Source organism: Dromaius novaehollandiae, chromosome 12, assembly GCF_036370855.1.
Source record: "Dromaius novaehollandiae isolate bDroNov1 chromosome 12, bDroNov1.hap1, whole genome shotgun sequence".
Lineage (NCBI taxonomy): Eukaryota > Metazoa > Chordata > Aves > Casuariiformes > Dromaiidae > Dromaius > Dromaius novaehollandiae.
In genome coordinates this window covers 26,743,955-26,766,358 of record NC_088109.1, presented here as the reverse complement: position 1 = coordinate 26,766,358, position 22,404 = coordinate 26,743,955, and the positions used below count along the sequence as shown (strand labels likewise).

Sequence of the window (22,404 nt, the reverse complement as noted above, 5' to 3'; positions counted from 1 at the left end):
CTTATGCTATACCTAATAACACGGACAGTTAATTGAGCCTGGTGAAAACATCTCATTTTGAGACTTGCTGCTACGTTATCTTCCGTGTAGTACGTTGCCTCTCTTTCAGCACTACAGCTGTGTTAGCATGCTAATCTGTCTCTGTGGATTGCACCTTTAAAAGATAAGCACTATCTTGAAATGCAGGCTAGTTAAGCAAAATGAATCAGCATAAAAATGAAGGTTAGGGTGAATTCTGGGCATTTTGGTAGGTAATGGCTAGCAGAAATCAAAAACCATGCAGTTGCCTGGTGAGATGTGCAGGAAGCCCTTGGAGCAGCGTAGATTCTCTCCATGTTTAGGGCAATAAAAGAGCACAGTCACCACTTCTGAAGCTCAGGAATGAGCCTGGCCTTTGGGTTCCTGTGGGGTGGGCATACTGACGGCTAATTTAGAAAACAAACACAAGCCCTTAGGGATGCACGTTCCTGTGCTGAAACAGACTGTTCATCCAAGTAGAGTGAAGGTTATTATATATGGTTTTTTACTCCATGTGACTGTGGTAGCATCACTGAAACACATGTGAGGAAAAGGCCTTCTTTGGGGGCTAGGTCATCCAGAGACTTCCATGACCAGATGTCCTTCTGTAGAGTTTCCTGAGTTACCAGCTGTTTTTTATATTTGCATGTTGCACCATTTTTCTGCCGGACAGTATGAAAGATGTGTGCTACAGGTGCGAAGGGGCGTACCCGAGGCAATGCTGCATTGGCTCAGGTCACAGTTTGGGGAAGTACACCTTGTCTGACATCTAATTCGTGTATTTTGGTCTGTTGGAGAAGCCTTGTGCAGCATTTATAGTGTATCTGAGCTGACCCCAAATTTAGGTTTTGTCCACGAATTTTCCTTTGTAACAAACTGATGGATGTAATGGGGAGACCAAGGCAGACATGGAACTGTTGGAGCACCAGACTAACATTTCTGGCTTGTACCCGGAGCATAGGCCCATAGTCTATGACTATAAGCTTGGCTTTCAGCAAAGCAAGCATCAGAGATGGCTAAGGTTTCTGATGTACCTGGATATAAATGCCTCTTTCCAAAACTCTTTGGAACATCAAAGTGGAATAGCTGGTATATGAATGTAGCTTGCTTCCAAAGTCGCGTGCAAGAGTGGTTTGTAAGAGGCGGCTGCGATCTCCGCCGTGCGTGCGAGGAAGCGGGAGGTGTTCGGCTGTCCTGGCAGTAGCGGTGCGTGGGTCTGGCGTGTGCGCGCGGTGTGGGAGCCCTGTGTCGCGGGGCTGACGGGAGCTGTGGGGATGGGGTTAACGTGCTGTGGCGTAGCCCCTCCGCATGCCGTGATCCCGAGTGCACCTGCTGCTCCAGGACTTGCTGCCGCTCGTTCTTCCTCAACCCTTCTGAGCCCTGCAGCTCCTCTTCTCAAATTCGGGGTTGCTTCCTAAGGCACATTCTGGAAAACAGGGGTGGACCCTTCGGGTGTAATCCAGATAAACATTTCAGGAATGCAGCAGTGTTTTTATGGCTCTCAGTTCTGGCATATTTACTCTATTATTCCTGTCGTGCGTGCTTGTCAAAATCCTGCTGAATTCTCTTTCAGATCACCTGAAAACAAGGAGAACCGAAAAGCAGCTGCGCAGAGATCAGAAATATCTCCTGCTCTATAGAGTAGAATAAGTAAAATCTCACTTGCTCATTGATTCATTCCACAAAGGTGTTTCATTCCTGTAACGTGGGAGCGGGAGACTTGTCGGGAGTGCACTGGAGTCTGAGCTCTGCCAGAGTCACCATGTTTGTCCTTTGCTCACTCATAAACCTGTTCCCATTTGCAGCATAGATGGTACTTAAACTACTTGCCCTAGCTAGCAAGATCCTGCTCGGGCAGAGGTAAAAAGCCATCTAACAGCATGCAGCAGCTTCTCAGGATGCAAAATGAAGAATGCATTTCTTTAAGAATGGCAATGGTGGTAGAAGATTTAGGACTTGATATCCTTTCTTTGAGTAAAGAGTGATACTGTTTTTTGGCAGCCCATTCAGTCACTTCCAAAGATGCAGCTACAAACTGGGAGAGCCTTTGTGAAGGCCCTCAAAATCACAAAAGCAAAGAGCAAACACGATTTCAAACTGCCCCCAAAATGAATTTGTATTAGAGGTATTCTTATTTAAAATATTTCAAGTTGATGGGAAAGCCAGAGCAGCATGTGAGAAACAGGACAAAGCAAGTTGAGGTATCATGAAGACTCAAAACTTAATCTCTAACAATGACCTGCTTGTAGTGTAACCATGTTTCTCACTGCCTACAGAGAAAGTGTGAAGCAAATTATTTTAAATGCAGATGTCTTGGGATACTTCCTTCTACCTGCCTTTATTAGGGTTGCTGAGGGAGTCGAATGCTGTTCTGGATGAATTGAAGTGACTAAATGTATTTAAGGATTCAGTTACATGCTGAAACGTCATGATATATTAAAAATGTTGTCTTCTGTAGTTACCAGGCAAGTTACTGGTGAATATTAGTTACAGCATGCAATAGAAAGTTAACTGGAGGTGGGAACATCTGTGGTTTTTTTTTCCTTAAGTATTTTGTAGCTACATGTAAAGCTTAGCCATTCTTTTGACTGCTGTTAGTTTCACGATTTTGCTATTTCTCTTGCATATTTTTTTGAGTGGAAAAAGTCTATAAACAGAAGGGCGCAAACTTTTTTTAACAGAACCAAGTGAAAACCATAGCCAAAGCAGCTTTCCAGTTTGTTCTTAAATTAGTAAGCTGCTTAAAAGAAAAAGCTTGTTACTGCTGTTCCATTAGTGTTACTGTCATTTCAGTATTTCAGTGTTTTAACTTGATTATTGGCTTTGGTTAAATATAACGTTCTGCTCAGAATCTGACAGATCAGGGACTTTCTTGATTGTGTACAGTTTTACGTGGGCTCGGAAAACTTGACTGCCTTCACAATCATCAGTTTTTTCTAAGTAAGCTAAAGGCAACATCCTTGAGTCATACAAACTTCATTTTACTGTAGAGACTTGACGTGCTCGAGTGTGTATTCAAGCTGAGACAATACTGATTCTGGTTTTGCGCTTATTTACACAGGTAAAATTACCAGGTAAATATCAGTCTCCCCTGGTCTGTTGTTTAGCAGCATCAAATTACAGATGCAATTAGATGACTGGTGCTCACCTTCATCAGTGTTCCACAGTCGTGCTTTCACGTGCTGTGATATTTTTTTCTTTTACAAGAGGCCATGCAATTAAGTAATCTCAAATACATTCTTCCACGCTCCAAGCCTGAAACTTTCCCGGTTTCACAGAAGATGGGTGCATGTGTGCAGGTTGACCGTTGTAAACGTACGGCTAACCAGCTTCAGCTCGCTCTGACCGAAGCAGGTTGGTGTCTGGAGGAACGTCTGGTTCCTGTGTAGGGGGTAAGGAAAAACGAAGTGCTGCAGATTGCAAACAGTGACTTTCCGTAGTATGTAGAATATCCAAGCAAGAATCAGAGCACTGACTCCTGTTTTTACTGGACTGTGACGATGAGACTGGAGGAAATCATGGCTGCATCTCCCAGGCGCTGGTGACTGTAGTCAAGTGCAGCATCTCTTGTGCTTTGAAAAGTGCCGAAGTAAAAGCCATGACGACTGAAACTATTGGCAACACAGCTTTGCCATTTTATTTTTCCGTGAATGTCCGTCACAAGGGTCTTCATGCATTACATAAACCTTGAGCTGAAATAATTCACCGCTATGGAGCTTTTCTCTTGTTTTCCTCTCTGTGTCCTAAATGCCAAAGTCACTTCTTTGTGCTGGGTTCCCTGACAGGTAGATGGAAGTGCTTGTACGGTTCACTGAAGTCTCTGGAAAGCAGCAAGCCTTCTGGTCAAAAGACTTTGAACAAACTGCTGTGGTCAGCAGGGTATTTAGCATTTTATCTCTAATGTAAAGGAGATCATCTGCTGAGGGCTGCTGTTTTATTCAGATCAAGTTATTACACCTTTATCAATAACTAAGATTAGTACAATATCCCAGAGAAGCAGAATCAAGCGAACAGCCATGAAAGCCTGGAGGCCAGTTAAAGGCAGCTGGAGAGAGGTGTTTGCAACAGATAATCAGCAGCATCTCTGGGGCTAGCGGTATATAAGTATTTTTATACTCTTCCATTTTCCAAACTTCACTGAGACATGCATGGTTTTGTCAGTTTTGGTACAAGGCCAAGAAGTGGAAAGAGGCTGAAATACTGTAATCTGAATGGATCTGTGATGGACAACGTGTCCAGTGAGCTGGGCACTGCAGAGATGACAGCGCGACCTGACATGCCGCCAGCCCTAGGGAGCTGGCTGCGCGGCGGCACCCGCGTGCGTGCCTCAGGGCCTCAGCACCCACCCCGCTTCCAGGGGGGCGGCGAGCGCTGCGGAGGGAGCGGGGAGCGGCCTGGGCAAGGGGCTGCCGCTCCTCCCTGGGAGCTGCTTTTACACCGAGGCGCTCGTGCTCCCAGCTGATCCCGGGACTGACTTGCCGGACCGAGCCGGGACCTGCCCCGTCCCTGCGGGCTCTGGTGACCTGGGCTCTTGGCTGCAGCCGGTTACCAGCCCCGGGGCTGCTGCGCTCGCCGCGCGTGGGGGGCCCGGGCTGGGGCCCGTGCCGGTAGCACCGCTGCTTCTGCCCGTCTTCCCCGCACCCTTGGGCGCCCTTTCCCTGTGGGACAGCAAGTCCTCTGCTTCCACGTGAAGGCCGCTAAGGGAGCTTTGCCGGCTGCCGAAGGGCAGGTACGGTACCCTGGCCGACTTTCTCCGATGTGGATTTGCCGGTTCAGCTGCAGGGACTGCGGTGTCTTGACCTCCCAGGGCTGTTTCGGACTACTGCGGTGTTGCTGTGCAATCTGCACAACCTGGAGAGCTGCGTCAGTCACATGGCCTGCCCTTCATTCCGCTTGCATGGGAAGCAAAATACAAACTGGGAAAGACAAATGCTCTGCCTTTGCAAAGACAGGCAGAAGGCTGGCTGTTTCGCTGGCTGTTTTCTGGTGCATGCTGCAATATTAACAGAATATCTAGCATGGCTCACGTTGGAATAGCTGTGATCCTAGCTGTGCCATGTGACCGTAGATATTAGGCTGGAAGCGTGTTGATTCTGCTGGAAGTTATGAATTAATGGCAGTCAACTCCCAGGTTAAGTGCAGACGATTATACGGCTTTGATATTAGTGTCTTTTACTAACAGTGCATAAAGATGTAGTGCATTTAAAATCAACTACATGTAAATTTTAAATCACTGTTATGATTACTAGCAGAGGTTCTTGTTTAGGATTCAGTGAAATCAGGAAAGCATGGTTCAGCCATTTGTTAAATCAGCCTTACAAAAGGCATCAGTGTTTCTGGCGCTTGAGAAGCCAGCTTAGCATTCAGTGAGCCACGCTATGACCGCTTTCTACAAAACTCGTGCATTGGTGTATTGCCAAAACTAACTTTGTTCAGCAGTTTATATTGCAAAATTAGTTGCAACACAGTTCAAATTAAGCCAGTAAAGGGCTAGGTGAAATCTGAGTTATTAGAGCAAACTCAGATGGAACAGAGATGAAGTTGAGCATGAACTCAGACTTTAAAGGCTGTCGTCAAGTTATGACAAATCTGAAGTTGTTTTGCACAGTGTTATTTTAACCCTAAATTTTCATAGTGTATTTCATTTTATTGAGACTAAATTATTTATGAAGCTTAAAGTAAAACACTATGAATTTCACTTTTTGTTCTGGTGGTTGTTGAATGACAGTAAAGAAATGCACGCTCACTTTGCCTTAGGTAGGGAGTCATTCCTTTGAAACTCTTCAGTGATCCGTAAGTCCCACCGTAGAAAAACATCACTGAGATACAGCTTTGATCCATCTGTTGTGCACATATCTATATGGGCTAGACTAGCTACAAGGAGAAAGAAGAAATGTACACAATGAAAAAGTTGTGTGTTAGTGACAAAACTGTATAGCATAGGAATTGTAGTCAAACAACATAATTCTCATTTTTCTGATTACTGTTTTCTGTCCTTAGTTGAACTTCTGGCACTACAGTTGTCATGAGATGGTCTGTTTTTTTCTCTACAGTAAATGTCTGCCCTCTGCTAGGGACCTCTTCTCCTTCAGTCAGGTATATGATGGCAAATTTTACAAGGAAAACTACCTTGAATGCCTCCCTCCTCCCCCATAGCCCAAGCGTTCATATCTCTTGCTCTGATTTGGTGCTGCTGCTGCAGCAGAAATTTCTGCTCTGCTTTCCCTTTTTTTTCTTCTTCTCAGGGTTCAGATTTCTGTCATTTAGAAAAAATAATGGGCACTGTTTCTCTTTTAACTATTATTGCTGCACTGTGGTATGTTGAAATTAGTGGCAATGTGTTCTGTTAGCTAGTTCTGCATACTGTAGCTGCTAAGTAATGCTGTTCAGTGTCTGCTTATTGAAGTCTCAGATTTGCCTGTGGCTGCAAAAGATTTTGCTGCATGTAGATATAGGAAGACAATCAGCAATCTTGGACCACTGGGAAATTAGCTTTCAGTTATGTTTTATTAGAGCAGAGATCATTAAAATGCTTGTAAAAGCCTTTGCAGGCTGCTGTGAAATCGGTGCTTGTTCTTATCCATATGGCAGGAACTTCACCTGTTGCAAGTGTATTTGTGAAGCTTGGATGAGCAGGAGCCCAAGTGCTTCTGTGTGGAGTTTATTATTGAAGCTTAAAACCTGTTAAAGACACATCTGGAGTATTTCCATTTTGCAGAGTCGAGCCCTGGGTTTCATCCTCCTGTCTGCACCTGAGCTGCATGGTGACTGTTTGTGCTCGACTCTGCCTACATAAATGCTGTTCTGAGCCTTATTAATGTTTATGACTAATTAGCTTGCTCAGTTGGCTGTGCTGAAAGCTGTTACACTTGCTTTTTAACACCAGGTGCTGTATCTAAAATACATTTTGGAGGAGGAAGAAAACCTGTATGCATCTTGGCGTGGCCATGTTGAAGAGGTTAATGGCAAAAGTGAAAATTTTGTAAGTTTTTTGGTATGCTTAGAAACTGAGGCCACACCTGGAGGGTCCAACTCTGAAAGTCAAGACTCCTCAGACTAAGAAAGGCCTGAAGCAGGTCTTTGAACCTGCTCTTCAATGTCCCCTTGTAGAAGAAAAATGTTCTCATTCCTGCTTAATGCTTGAGTGTTCTGTGTGGAAGATCTTACCAGGAAAAAAAGGCTAAATAGAGACAGTACTAATAGTCTTGTCTCTTATCTATTCAGTAGCTCTCAATGTTTAAATTTCTGAAAGCCATCATCTACTAACATGCCCCTATCTCCTGCCTGCCTGTTTTTGGTGGTGTTTTTGTTACAGCTATATGAGCCAGCCTGAAATATCATCTTTGTTCAGGTGTCGGGCACAATTTTATAATTTAGGTTGCATTTTTAATATATCTGCAGTCTGAAGTCTTTCTTTCACTGAATTGCACCTGATTCAGAGTTTCTGGAGTGCTACAGACTCCTCATTTGGCTCCATTCCTCCTTTTCCAGGAGTCTCCTCTTTCTGCAGAGCTTTGATTTCCTGTGGCAGGGTCAGTTTTCAGCTGTCTCCTGGTTATCCGCACTGACACTTTCCTTTTTTTAATAACGCTATCACGTCCCCCATACAGACCACACTGCCAGGAGGCTCAGGAGCTTGATCTCCTCGAAGTATCCTTCATTAACTCAAGAGGGGGGTTAGTTTGTGTTTCATCTCCTGGTGCTTTGTATGTAGATACTGTGATGTTTTGGAGATGATCTTATTTCTTCTCTGTTCCACAAAGCCCTTAGCACACCATCAAGAGTCAGTGAAATAGTGTTCCTTGGATAACCAAGTCAGACTGAGATGTGGTTACTGTTATTTTCAAAGGCAATACAGCTACCTGTTTGACTTTGATACAGTTCAGAAGTTCTCTTACCATACCAACAAAACATAATAAAATCTTTTCTATATCTTTACAGCACTAATTTGTGGGAAGAACAGCGTTAATCTGGGGCAGCTCTTCAGATTGTATCAAAGGATGAAGTAGTCTGATATAGAAAAAAGCAGAAGTTGGAGAACTGTAGAACTGATTTAGCTTCATTTTAAAATAAATTGGTGTTGTAAGCATTAACTCCTGTCTGTGTGGTTCTCGAGAATACTGGCTGAGTCTGCTTCCGTGTGATGCTGAGCCCCTCTGCTCCCAGTGGGAATTCAGGACAGCGAGTACTTTGTGGCATGAGAGAGAGTAAATTCTTAGTAATCCTCTGCACACAAAATATTTTTAGTTTGTGATATTGTTCTGTTCTGTTCTCCCAGTTTGTTGTTGAAATGGAAGAGCAAAATGTCATCCCAAAACCACAGATTAGATTTGTTCTAATACCTCATTTACATACATTTGCATGCATAATAATTCTGCATGTTGTCAGCTTCTGTACAGAAATTGAGAAATGAGTTTTTCATAGCTTGGAAAATAATTAAAGTCTTATTGAGATATTTAGCTTTTTATATTTCAGTGAGGGCAGATTTAAATGTTTTTGCGTAAGCTTTTCTTGCAGAAGCATCCCGCTGACTGAGAAATCAGAGTGGCGGTGCCTCCGACGTGATGGGCTTGAAAGTGCATGCGTTTCGTCTCACGTCGCTGTACTTTCAGAGCATTTACAGGGTAACGAGTTGCACGTGAGGAGAGGGACCAACAGCTCAGGTACTCAGGTTTCAGAGGTGAAGTAGTACTAGTAGCGTGGTGAGAAATTACGTCCACTTGCAGTCTTAGCAGTGCCATGAAGGTAATGAGAGTGCCCGACTACTGCATCGCATTGCAAGCATTGCCCTTGGCGTTAGTTCTGGCGCTTGTTACGTGAAGGCCAAAGTTTTCTTTTATAAGACGCAAGACCATCCGAATGCTGCTGCTCTAGCTGCACAGTTTTCCTGCTGGCAGAAAAATGTATGGGAATTGAAGGATCAACAGTAAAGACAAAGTTTACCCTGAAGTTGAGGCGTTGCTAAGTGCTTCCTGCAGCTCCCGTGCCTTTAGGAGGAGCAGGAATGCCTCGGGCCCCTCTCGGCTCCCTGTACCTGCACTCCGGAGTGCTGCCTTGCGGAAGGTGCGGGGCGAGAAGCGGAGCAGGTCTTTCCCTCGGGACATGGGAGAGGGCGCTTGCTGGGTCCATTTCTCCTCCCCCACCGTGGGGAGTTGTTATCTCTCCCTGTTTGACCCTTGAAAACAGTATTAACGTAGTATATCTGGATAACAAAATACACTTAAACTGGCCCCTTTCTTTAGGTTAAATGAGCAGCGCGCAAGTGTGGCAAGCAGCCAGCAGATGCTCAAACAGGTCGCGGTGGGGTGGGGGAAGGACACGGCCAGGGTTGCCTCCAAAGGAAGAAAACCCCCCTCTGTTAAAGTCACCGAACAGAAGAGGGAGGAAACCACAGTCTTGTGAACTGAAAGAAGAGTAAAAGACCTGTACATGTCTAGATGAAGACTGGCATTTATATAGACTTCTGACCTGAGACAGTGAAGCCTGTAAAATGGTTAGGGTTATGGAAAAATACAGAGTAAAACTTCTTGAAACAAATTATTACAGACCTGCAACACCTTGTCTTTAACTGAGATCCTTATATGAAATCACTGTCATCTGGACTGACACCCCCGGCACTGGTGTTGCGGAGAGATGCCAGGGAGGCAAATTCCTTCATCTGGGAAACGAGGGTTTCTGCACAGTGAGGTTTTTGGAGGATTCGGCGGAAGCCCTTGGCCCACACCTTGCGGCACGGCTGAGGTAGACCAGCCCCAGGTAGCTCAGCGGCACGTTGTGCAGTGGGACTTGGGGCTTTTGCCTCTGCGGGCTCAGACGTTTCCAGATTGCCGTTTGATTGCCTCGTGTTTACTGGAATGGTGGGAAAGGTCGAACCTATTGCACGTGTCGTGCTTGGTCTTCTCCAAGTGAAACGTTAGAGGTGAGACTAGCAGTTAGCAGGGATTAAGGTCGCCGAATGTTTTGAACGGTTTGTCTTTAGACAGAGGAACTGCTATGGACATAAAATGATTTAAATGCAGAAAAAAATAACTTCAAAGGCTGCTGGTGCCTGTGCCAGTGCAGCTCGATTCCCTTTCCTGGAGGGAGGTCCCAGCCGGGCAGCTTTCCTGGGCACGTTCCCCTCCCTGCTGCCGCCTGCTTGGGGGGTGGCCCGTTCTAAACCCCTGTTCTCAGGTTTGGTCAGTTTTCATAAATATTTAAAATATCTTTGGGTTTTGGTTACCAACTTAAGATCAATATTCTGTTACTGTCTGCTTTACTTTTTAAGATGTTTACATATGCTCCTGCAATAATTTTCTAGTGATGGTGATGGCTCCGTGAGTATCAAATAAAAACCTGCTAACAGTAGGCATGCTTTTCTTAGTTACGTTTTAATGACCTCCTTTGAGTAGTCGCACCAGTCTACAAACCACATACTAATATAAAAAAGTAGCATATTCAACTGAACCACTCTTATAACCTGGGAGAGTAGCAAAAGAATACATAAACTTTTTCCCTACAACTGTAAATAATCTTTTGAAGCAGTAATTTATCTGCCAGAAGCACTTTGCACGCATTCGGCTGTCCTGAATGCTGTGCAGTGCTGCAGAGAGAGCCACCTCTGAAAAGACAGCAAAGGGGGCTTTTTATGTCACTAAAAGTGTGCAGAAAGGTTACTGTGGCTACTAACAATATGTCTTAAATCTGTGAAAGTTCACTTGGGCTTTAACCCATTTCCCAAAACAGCAGACAAGTCTTACGTGCTCAACATCAGTCTGCAATGTTTGCTGTCCCATTTCACTCATGTAGCTGTAGACATTTTCGGAATTTTACCGTAACTGACACTGAGTAAAAACAGTTTGTAGCGTTGGCCAGAAAGCACTGTTTTTATATGGAAAGCGATTTTCATCGTGTGAATTGAGCAGGTTAGTTGCAAGCTCTTCTGGAAGTGATGTGTGTGATGATACCTCCAGTGCCTGCAGCCGAGTGCTGTTCAAATGGCAGTAATCTAGCAGAGCTGCTGCAGCCCGTCGTGAGAAGGGAGCGCTTTAGTTCGTGTTGGGAGGGGGAGCGAGGTGAGCGTGTCTGCGTGCTGGCAGCAGGGCAGCGCGTGGGCCTGCATGGACTGTTGTGTGACGAGCGGTTCAGGACAGGAGGGATTAATGCTCTGAACTTAAAGCTGCAGACACCTGCAGCTGCAGATCTGGGCTCCAGCAAATCCGAATCAACCGCTGTGCGCAGCGCATAGAAACGTGACTGATGCAGCTCGAGCCCGGTGACGGCGAACGCTGTTCTGCCCCTCCGCCGGAGAAACATCCTCGGCCGGGCGTCTGCGCTTCGTACGGAGATAGGGTTGCGTTGTTTGCATCTTGCAACGAGATAAGATACTGGCCGATCACTGTAATGGCTTAATTGCGGATTGATAGGTCGGGAGTAGGCTGGGGATTGTTTCACAAGCTCAGAAATTAATCTCCAGTTCCTTAATTGCTCTGAAGGACCGTGGCTGTGCCAGGCACTGCTTTCCCCGCCCGACTACAGAGACCGTCGTGAAGCAGAACGGTGGCGTTGGGCCCCCGGTCTTGTTTACGGGCGGAGGAAGCACGCCCTGTGTGCGAGGAAGGCCAAGGGTTTGCTGGTGTTACTGAAGTCTTAAGGGTGGAATCGTTATTAGTACAGATCTAATTGTTGCAGAAAAGGGAGGATTAATGCTGCGGTTAAAACGTTATACACAGGCTTCCTAGTTTCTCCCCCTTTTCCTGGGGCTGCGCTGACCCGAATGCCGAGGCCGGGGGGCTCGTTCTGGGGGGGGGTGCACGGGGGGGTGTTTCAGCTGCTGTCGGCATCCGACACCGTTTGCTGGCAGGAGCGTGATGGTCGTGTGGGTGGTTTCGCCTTCCTCGCTCCAGGATGCACTTGGGCTCGTTTTTGTGCGCGTGCTAACTCGCGCTTACGCCTTTCTCTTTCTTCTCTGGTCTGCACCTCCGCACTGCATCCAAACTTGCTGTATGTGGTGCCTTTTACGTATGCTAGGTACTGCTTATTCATCCTGCTTTTATCCCCAAAGCCACTTTTGCCCAGCTCCAGTTCTGCGCTTCTCTAACTGACCGTTAGCGAGTTGTCTGCACGTGGGGGCTCCGGTGTCAGGCCTGTGCCCCTCTCCCGTCGCCCCGTGCCTGTGCTCCTCTGCCGCGCGGAGCCCAGTTAAGAAGATGTTATGTTAGGTGATGTGATGTGATGTGATGTTGCTAGCAGCACCTAAATTGTCTGGGACCAGACGCTGTATTCTTTGGGTTATCAAATAATTAAAACTTCATCTCAGAAGATGCAAAAATTATAGAAATCTAGTAAGTTTATTAATCTCCAGGTGTATGACTGTCTGTAACTTTGGGACGTGGCAGCTATTTCTGATTTTCTTCATGCGTTTTCTTCTGTGGCAGGGTGCAGCTCCGTGGGGGAGAACGCAGCTCCTGCGGGACTTTGGAAGGTCGCTGCCGTCCTCTCAAGGCGTTCATCCCTTTCTCTGTTGCTGGTTTTGCTGAGCGTGCTCTTTACTTTGAAGCTTTGCAAACCCTCCCCTTCTTCTTTTCTCTCTTTTTCAACTTACACTACTTTTTTGTGTCCTATGTGGGAAAAATCATTTTTTTTCAGCCGGGAACTGTAGGCGTGGTTTTTCTACGTAGCTTTTTGTCAAAGGCCCGCAGACGTTGTTGAGCCGGGGAGAGATAAGTCCCTTGCCTGCCCTTTCCGCGGCGGCCCAGCAGCCCGCGTCCGCGGGGCTCCTCGCTCCTGACGGCTCGGGGTGCCAAGGAGAGGAGGAGTTGTCCCCTGTGCAGGGGTGGTTCATGCGTCGGGAAGCTTAGTGGCACCGTAGTGGCAGATACCTTACCGTTGCAGCCCGCCGCTGCCTGTGCTGGTGCGCGGGAAGAGAGGAGGTGTTACTCGGGCTCGTTCCCAGCGGTGCGTCCCGACGGGCGACGCAGGCCGCTGCTCCGTTGCACCGGTGAGAAGTGGAGAGTTATCTTAACCGTGCAGCTGCCTGGTGCGAGCCGGGATGGAAACGTGGTCCTCGATAAAACCTTCTTTATCTCCAAGTGGTCGTGACATCCAACTGGGGAAAGATTTTTTCCTTAAACGTGAAGGGCTTTGGCAGGAGAAAATGCTTGAGATGATTGACGGTAGTCAAATAATTACTGGTAATGCCACCGCTTTTCCTCAGTACCTTTTCTGCTTTGTGCAGGAGGAGTCCTCCATCGTGTTACCTTGCAACCGTACGTGGACTCCTTAAATAAAGAAAAAAACCAAACAGCCGAACTGTTTGGGAGAGGTCTTCGGTGTCTATGGAGAGCAACTTCATGCGAGCAGCACTTCGGTCAATAGAGGGAGCAGTGATTCTTTTCTGAAAACCTGTGTACAAACAGTTCACTTAATCCATCACAAAAATAGGCTGATTTGAGCTCGGACGTTGGCCTTCAGAGAGCTCGCCTGTAGCACATGCAGTGCTTGAGGGAGAATTGTCTTAACACGCCAATGAAATTAAATATTTTCTGCCAAATACAAAAGTATTCTTTTAAGAAGTTAAACTACTTTAATAGCTAACACCTTTCTCGAATCTAATTTTCTTAAGGCAACTTATACCCTGTTATGTACAGAAGACTGTAGGCTGATAGTGAAAATTAGAATGTGTAGGTATCTTTAAAAATGTTCTTATTTTGTTTAGAAGTATACATAAGATAAAATGCAAAGGTTGATCCTGAGAATGTATGTTTGAATACATGACGCTTTTTATCTTCCTCCAAACTTTCTGCGTTAAGAAAACTTCTCTCATGTTGGCTATTCCAGCACACCCTCTGTAAAAGGTTTTCAGTAAGAAATCTAGTTATCTGTTTAAATTTTACAAAATATTGATTTGACTTTTATATATTAAACTTCTAACCTTATATAATGCTAAAAAACTGCGGAAAATTGTGAATACACATCAGTATCTGTAAGAAAAAATCAGTAGAAGGTCTCAACGAGAGGGAAATTAAACCAGAAAATCCAAGTCTTATGGAACCTTTTTGAAAAGAAAAGTGGTTGTAGGATATTTAGGACTAAAAGTAGGTTCACTCTAATTGCACTTCTGTGCTTGTGAAAGGAGATCGGGCAGAGGCACTGGCTCCTTAAGTCAGGTTTATTTTTAAAAAACTGAGAATCAGTGTTGGTAGTCTTTACTGAAATCTGAGTTTTCTCCATCCCGAGTGATGTAACGAGAGCTCGGTCTGCCCGGGCAGTGCCCGGCCGAGCGCGGGGGCCGTGCGGGAGTGAGGGCTGCTGCCCCGCGCTGCTGTTCTGGGGAACGTCCCGGGAATGGTTTTCGTGCGGCTGCCGGTTGCAGAGGGCAGAAAATGAGCAATGGGGAAGTCGTGACAAAATTGCCAGTAAAAGGGGAGGCTCCCTTAGCACTGCGTCGCCCGCGATCAGACTCTTGGGTTGGGAGGTTGGTGCTTTTCAGGGAGCAGCGTCAAGATCGACAACGTTTATGAATGTCTGGGCAGGTTTTCTGACTCTTACAAACTGTGACCAGAGATTGACACAAAGACAAGCGCTGCTGACGGGCTCCCGGACGACGGTGCCAACGCGCGCGGGACGCTGCCGGGCGCCGCGGTGCCGTCGGGAGCCGGGTATGGCACAGCCCTGCGCTGGCGTCGGAGGAGGCCGGTGGCACAGAGTCCTTTTCAGAGCCTCTTAGAGGATCTGCAAGTGCCAGTCTACAGACAATAGAGGCATTTGATCACTTTATTGTGTTAGGTTCTTTTTCTTAAGCTGACTGAAATCCTTCTGTTTTCTGGACTTTAAAACTCAGATTACTAAGGCGTTACTGAGTAAGATTGTCCTGACCACTTCTTGTAATTAAAAATCACGTGATGTTTTGTGCAGGCCGTCAGAAGTACCCGTGCTGATGACCTGGCCAAGGTCTTTATTCTGGCTTTTTTTAACATTCTCCTTACCTGAATCCCACGTGCGACGTTCTGATCACAAGAGGCGCAAACAGAGCTTTTGGCCTAAGTAACCGCGTAGCGGCGCTGCGCTGAACTGGCAGCCGCGGAGGTGGCTGTGCCTGCACGGTTTGGGAACGTGCCACCTAAATAACCTGAATGCAGGGTGTTTAACCAGCTCATGTCGGTTCCTCTTGTAACCCCTGTCCTTGGAATATGCCGTTCATTTGATTCAGGCTGTTAGAAGTCTTGCTCCGCAGCAGCGAGTTGCTGAGGACTTCCGAACATGCAAAGATTTAGGTGGAGCAGCTCTGATCCGGTAGCGCCGAGCGGAGCCTCCCGTTGGGTTACGGCAGCGGGATGCCTCCTTTGCTTCCCTTGGGACTGATCCCACGGCACGCATTGCCTGTGCTGTCCTTCGGGCTGGACGCCTTGGCGAAGCTTTTAGTACGGCCCCGAGTCCTGCTGCAAGGGCTCTGTGCAGGCTGGAAGCGGGGAAGGAGTTCGCCCTCGTGTACAGACTCTAGTTCCATAGCCCCCGCTTAGCACTGAAGTGCTGCTGCCAAAAATTAACTATGTCAGCATTTAACTACAGCAGGCTGTTTTGACAAAAGCCCCCAATTTATTAAACAAGAGGTCAGGGAGGAAAATCTGGTTTCCTCAGGTGGATGATGCGCTGGAAGTTTTGAAACGGTAAAGACAATACCTTGTGCAGAAATAGATCTAAACTACGGAAGTCTTGTGTTTGGATGTTATTTTGAATGACACTGAATCTGTACGCATAGCATAGATATAAAATTTTTCCTGATTTTTTTCTCATGTTTCCCTCCCTTAAATTTATACTACATTCTACTTGGTGTTTCTAATCAAATTTTGGGATCGGTTTCCATATAGAGTGCTTTCTGTTACTTCGCTACTAATTTTGGGTTTTAATATTTGCTTAATATGAAAATGCAATTGATTTTATATATATTTATATACACACACAAGGTTTAATTCAGATGCAGTCAGCAGTTTAGACTATCTATTTAGACGTTTGATATCAAAATCTTTTACATTTCTTCTTTAATTCTGTGGCTTTACAAGTAGTAATATTGTATGCAGCTTTGGAAGTGCTAGCATGTTGGGAGACTATTTTGAATGGTTTCAGCGTTTTATATTCCTGAACAGTGAGATAAGATTTCACCAGTTAGTATCTGTATCATACAGGATTGAATCACTGTAACAAGGTTATCTTAGGGAGAAAAAAAAGTTTTGATATCACAGCAAAAGAGGACTGAGGAAAAAACGTGCCTGTGTCTACCTACGTAAGAGTAGGAGGAATTCATTAACTTTGAAGATCATAAAAATCTGTTTGGACATGCTGAACGCGAGGCCTCAGGGAGGCAGAGGAGATTCTTGCCGTCATCGCTTTTGCTAATCCAGCAGTTTCATCTCAGTCTGACGTGGATTAAAGTGCAGCCAGCCGGCTCCTTCCCCTTAGCGATACCTCCGTCTCGCCTGAGCTCTGGGCCGTGCGACCGGGGGGACCGAGATGTGGATGCCCGGGAGCCGACAGCGCTGCGCGTCAAAGCCCTGCAGAGAGGAGGTGAAGGTCGTTCCTGGAGCCCGCGACACGCAGCCCCGCGGCTGGGAGAGATGGCCCAGGACCAGCCACGTTCACTCTGCGGCAGCCTGGAAACAGGGAAACGTGGATGCGGTGGATAAAAACGGCAGGCTCAGCCTCCCCTGAGCTGTCTTTGCTGTGACGTCTTGTCCCAACGCTGTCGCTGTGGGAGTTTCCCTCTAACGCGGGGCTATTAGCTGGTCGACCTCGCTTCCTTCACGAGCTGGTGGTTGGGTTTCCAGGTGGAATACAGAAGCACTAGCTGTATTTTCGAACGCGGACAGAAGACCGAGAGACGATGGTGAGAGAGCTCCTCGGAGAAGTTATTTCCAGCCGCGAGAGGAGGTTGTCGCAGGAATGCCGAAAAGCCCGGCAGTCTTAGCGGCACTAAGTGGGCGGCAGTGTTCCGGGCGGGGAGACTGCTGAGAAGGGCGCAGAGTGCGGGGGAGCGAATGGAGCGCGCGCGGGCTCTGGATGCAGCTGCGCTGCGGGACGGGAGGTGCCGCACCACATCCGGGCAGGAGAACGATGCGCCCGCCCGTGCAGCGTCCCGCGGGCGTCTGGTGGGTGCCCCCGAACCCCAGGAAGACCTGCCAGTGCTTCAGTCCCACAAGTTTTGTTGGCTGTGGGCTCTACGTGATCGTTTTACAATAGAGGCCTGGCAACTGGCTAATGTTCAATATGTGTTTTTTCCAGGAAAAGTGAGTTTTTTGAAGAGAAGTCCGAGTTCTGGCAGAAGATACTTCTGCGCTGAACACATTCTGTATTCTGAAACCTCTGCGTTACCACTGGACGGGGTGGACTGCTACCAAAAAATGCGCTGAGCTGCTCTATCCCAGCTGTGCTTTTCACTGCTGAAATATGAATCTGTACATATTAATTTTAGATGGCAGTCATAAAATAAACACCTTTGTTTAATCTTTTTCTAACTTTCCCTTCAAGTTCCATATAGAGAGCTGTACTGACCTTCTCATAATCCTTCACGGCCCAACCGCAAATGTCTCCTCTATCCCCGCCCTGCAAGTCACTTGATGACTTAAAAAATAGGCTAAAAACATTTTTGCTTGAAAAGGCAAATACTCCAGCCTAAAAGCCACCTTTATTTTTCTAGAAGAGTATGCAATCATGTATGGGAATGAAGGTTACTTTCCCAGTGCGTGCAGGACAGAGTAATTTTGTGTGAACTCGGTGTACAGCTCCCCATACCAGCCAGGTGCAGGCCCTAGCATCCCGTGGGATCTTGGTCCTTGGTTTGTCATAGCTGAGTATGTCATGGGATCCTTCTGGCCTTCATGCCAGGGTCTCCTCCTCACTCAAACCGGGCTCTGAGGAGAGTGCTGATGAGCACGGGAGTGCTGAATATTCCGGTCTTGCCCTGTTACGGAGTCGAAACACAGCTGGGGAGTGCTCCAGCTCCAAAAGTTGGTAGCTATTCCTGATTGCAGTAATTTTGATTATAGTCTAGAGTTATTCAGAAAATGTTTTTCTGTGTCGCTCAGTCCATATCCTGACGGGATCGATGCTGTGGTCATTTAAATGTGGTGCAGAAAGGAGCCCCCCTTTTGGGTTCATGTTGCAATTCTGTCTGCGTTTGGTTTGCACTGTGGAAATGGCACCTGACCTGCAAGTTCCCAGAGGGGATGCTGGGGATGCACAGGTAGGCCGCCCAGGTTTGTGCCCCCAGTCATCCAGCAGCGGATGGATAAGTGAGTAGAAGGGAAACAGACCTGTGGAGTTTTGGAGGCGTTAAACATCAAAACAGAGATTTCCTGACTTCTTAGGCAGCAGCTGGAAGCTGCTCTGCGGGGTGGGGTGCATCTCCCGTCTCGCGTCTGACGCGCGGTGGAGTTCAGGCGTTGCCCCGTCTGCCCGGGCGTCTGCGGAGAGCTGGGTGCGCGGTGCGGCTGAGCAGGCTGTGTTCCGCGCTCACCCACGCGAGCAGGCCGCAGCGAGCGTGCGGGTGACCTCGCTGGTCTGCCGCTCACCTCGCGCCTGCCCGTAATTTTCCGCTATACGCGCAGAAAACCGCCAGCGCTTCCCCGCGACCGAGTGCTAGCGTGGATCTGTCCTCTGCAGCGTGAGACGCCGAGATACGTGCCGCCGGGTCCCGGCCCGACGCCGCGCGCGATGCCCTGGTCACGCGGCTGTACGTTTGCACCGTGGCTGCTCGGGCTCTGATTAGACTGACTCCGAATCTGTGGGCTGAGTCTGCAACAACCATGCAGGCACGAAATTTGTTTGGATTTTATTTTTTCTTCCGTTTTCAAATCCTTGTGAATTTCCTGCTGTTTTAACGTTTCAGAGTTTGCCCAAGTTGTGTAAGGAAACACAGCAAACTGACAGTTGACATATTGATTTTATTTGCCTTTTTAAGCCTAAGAATACCCACACATTCATTTAGGTAGCGTACTTGTGGCCGAAAGTGAAAGGTACTGGTTTGCGTTGGTCTGCAAGATAGGGATTATAACCGTAGTCAGGATAGAGAATTACTGTAATTGCAATTAGTATACATCCACAGAGGATTCGGGTGGTGGGTCTGGTGGTGATGCAGAGTATGCTTTGCGGGTGAAGCGGTAATAGTCGGTTGTGAGTACTCGGTTAATCTGCCCAGTAGTATAACCACCCCAAGCAGGCTTTCTGGCCCAATTCCAGGCGCTTGCTTCATGATCTTTGAGTTGCATAATCACAGCCTATGTAAGGTTTAAGTTTTACTAGCAAATCAGGCTGTGTGGTTGGCACTGAGTAACTGCAGCTGTTGTAGATGACTGGGGGACAGTAGCTCAACGCTGTCGGAACAGTAAGTTTTTGTTTAATTAGATATGGAGAATCAGATCTTTAGCGGCAGGTGGTTGGTTTAATCTCTGTCATCCTACACCATCATGCGTACTGGCAACACGTCGTCTGGATGTCCGGAGTCAAATAGCATATGCACAGGGAGAAGTCATTTATGCGGTTTTAAAACTGACAGAGGTGAATAACATACAGGCAGTCAAGTAGAGGGAAGTTTTAGTATTCATAATTTGAATGAATTCCTGTTTTTTGTAGTGAAATATATTTGCCTACGTATGGGCAAGATATATCTATAACTTTGTCTCCAACATGGAAGGAACTTCTGAATAGCATGTCAAATCCACCGAGATATGGTTTATTTTTTTCATTTTATTTTGACTGATTGTAGTTGAAAAACTGGAATTGAACTCTATCTGCCATATTAAAATGTCAGTCTCGCACTGAAGCAACTCTACGATGTCCATGGCCAGTGTTGCAAGAACTGGGCAAGAAGAAAGGTACAATGTTGTTTGCATCCTCTGTGGGAATCTGGCCTGTGCCAGTAGTGTTTTACTTCAGATGAAGCCAAAAAAGCCTGCACTGTTCTTTCCGCCTCGGTACAGAAGACGTCGCAGCAGAGGAGTAGCGGTACTGAAGATAAAGCGCAGATGCTTTGCCTTCGGACAGAGCAGGGGCTGCGCCAGCCGCTGGGGTCCGAGTGCTCGGTGTCCCTTCGTCCTGTGGCACCAGCAGCGTGAATGGGGCAGAACTGCTAGGAATGGGGTCACGCTGCTCAGAAATGCAGTTTTCTCTCCTGATCGGGGCCACGTCCGTTTCCAGCGTTTCACAGCTGTGGCGAGAGGCTCTTAGCACCCGGTGGTCCCCCGTGCCGGGCAGGGCTTTGCTCGCAGGGTGGTCCCCTGGCAGAGACCACCTCAGCCCTGAAGCCGAAACCTGCTGTTTAACATTGCGTGTAAACACAGACGGGGACTGAGAACCGTGAGGATCGCAAAACAAATGTTTTGTAAGTCAGTTAATGAATTGTATTAGCATTAACAGAAATGTAAGACATACAAAGAGAAGCGCAACAGAAACTGCTCCTGGTCTGTCCGAAGCCGGCTGGCTCGAGCCGCGTGCGGGTCGCGTGGTCGCTCTTGCAGGAGCTTCGTGGCGGTGGCTGCCGGGAGGAAGGCTCGCCGCGCTCTTCGGCCGCGGTCGCGTGCCCTACAGCAGCGTGCGCCCGGCCCCGTGCGGGAGGCTGAAACGCGTAGCGCAGCGGGATAGTTTGGTTGGGGGCTGGTGGTCTCAACTCCGAACTGTTTCCTTGTATGCTAATTTAATGCAGACACAAGCGTGGAAACTCTTGTTACTTAAATCGCATGCTGTTAAACTATTTAGATGTGTTTGGTTAACACAGGTGGCCTCGTGGCCTCATTTCTGTTGCTCTTGCCTTTCCTCTTGCCTGCTGCGTTCACTTGTGTTGTGTTTCGTATCCGCGGGACGGTCCGTGAACGTCCGTGAAGGTCTAGCTCACCTGTTCGTAGTGTCTGTAACGATCGTCGTTCCAGTAGCGAACTACGTGTCCCTCCCTTGTGAGACAGGTACTTCCAGCACAAATCAAGTAGGCTGGCACATCGCATTTTATACCTCAGAATAGGTTTATTTCCTGCTGTTAGCAGTCTTACTAGAACACAGAGATAAGTAATTTTATCTTCAGACCTCTGGGAATGAGTCCAAGGGTCCCCGGAAGTCTGTGGGACCCCAGTTTGAGAGCCAGCTCTGACTGACGAATCTGATTGACTCCCGTTACAAATCCTGCCTCAGGTCAGCTTCCTTGGGGTGGGGGCACTCATACGTCAGCAGTATTGCGGATGCAGATGGTGAGGAGTGTGGTTTCTTTAACTTCTTAAATTTATTTGTTTTATGTATATAAAAAGTAAGGCAGCGTTCCTGTTGGACTTTGTTTTGTAGAATTTTAAATCCCTTTGAAATAGTGTTAGTTTCTGTTCAATGTTTTCTGTGTTTCTGTGTTCAATGTGTTCTGATGTTTTCACGTTAAATATTGCCGTTCTGCTACAGCGGGTCGCGGTGGGGAAGCCGCTGCCCTCGGTGCCGTAATTGTGGCGAGCTCGTGGACGGGGCGAGCGCTCCGGGTGGGAGCGTTCCCGGAGGGCGTCGCGGCATCCAGAGCAGCGCGGTGCAGAGGTCCGAAGCTGGGGGAGCAGAAGGAAATGGGAGTGAACTTGCAGGCACGAGGCAATTGCAAAAAGGCTCAGAAATAAAGTGCTACAGAGCCCAACATCAGAAGTGCTGAGACAGGGCTGTATGAGGAGTTCAGTTACTGCCAGAACATTGTGAGATCTTGGTTGTATTTGGGGTTCTTGGTTGTTCCTGTTCCCGCCTCCTCTCGCCAGCCTCCTGGCAGATGCCTGACCGGATCCATTAAATCTGCGTTTAGGTCCAGATGGCCCAAACTGGAAGCGCACGTGGATGGCACGTGTCCTTGCTGCGGGTTTCCGCAGACCGCGCGGAGCGTCGCCGCGGTGTCGTGGGGAACCGGGGGAGTCCCACCCCTTTTCCGCACCAAGGTGGGGCCGTGCCCGTCGCCTGCGGACCCTGCAGGGGGGAAAGGACGAATTGGACGTTCAGAGCCACTGTTAGCAGGACGCTTGTAGAGATGGCGGCGTCCCTGGCTGTTCCCCAAAGATCTCCCTTGCGTATTTGTGGTGGGAAGCGAGAAATACTCTTCTCAGGTGTTTTCTTGGGATGGCAACAGGGTAATCTGTGTGGATCTCAGGGGAAGAGCTAAGCCCCAAGTGCTGGAGCACGCGAAAGCAGGTAGGGGCGGTGCTGGTGGGGGGGGGGACGCTGGGCTCGGTGCCGTTTTGCCCTGGGTCCTGTCTGGCCTCTTCGACGCCGGTGCCCGTGCTAACGTGGACGTTTCTTTTTTTAAGAAAAAACGGCGGGCGGGTGCCGCGGTGCAGTTGCTGGAACACGCGGTGTCCGACGGGTCCTGCCCCCCCGCCCCCGCGGCGCCTGCGGGTCCCGGGCGGGGCG

At 47.8% G+C, this 22,404-nt stretch overlaps 1 protein-coding gene across 17 annotated transcripts in view; it reads left to right on the top strand.

Moving 5' to 3' along the window:
• TMCC1 (transmembrane and coiled-coil domain family 1) overlaps positions 1–22,404 on the top strand; it is a 117,853-nt gene that overhangs the window by 26,874 nt on the left and 68,575 nt on the right. The window lies entirely within an intron of this gene.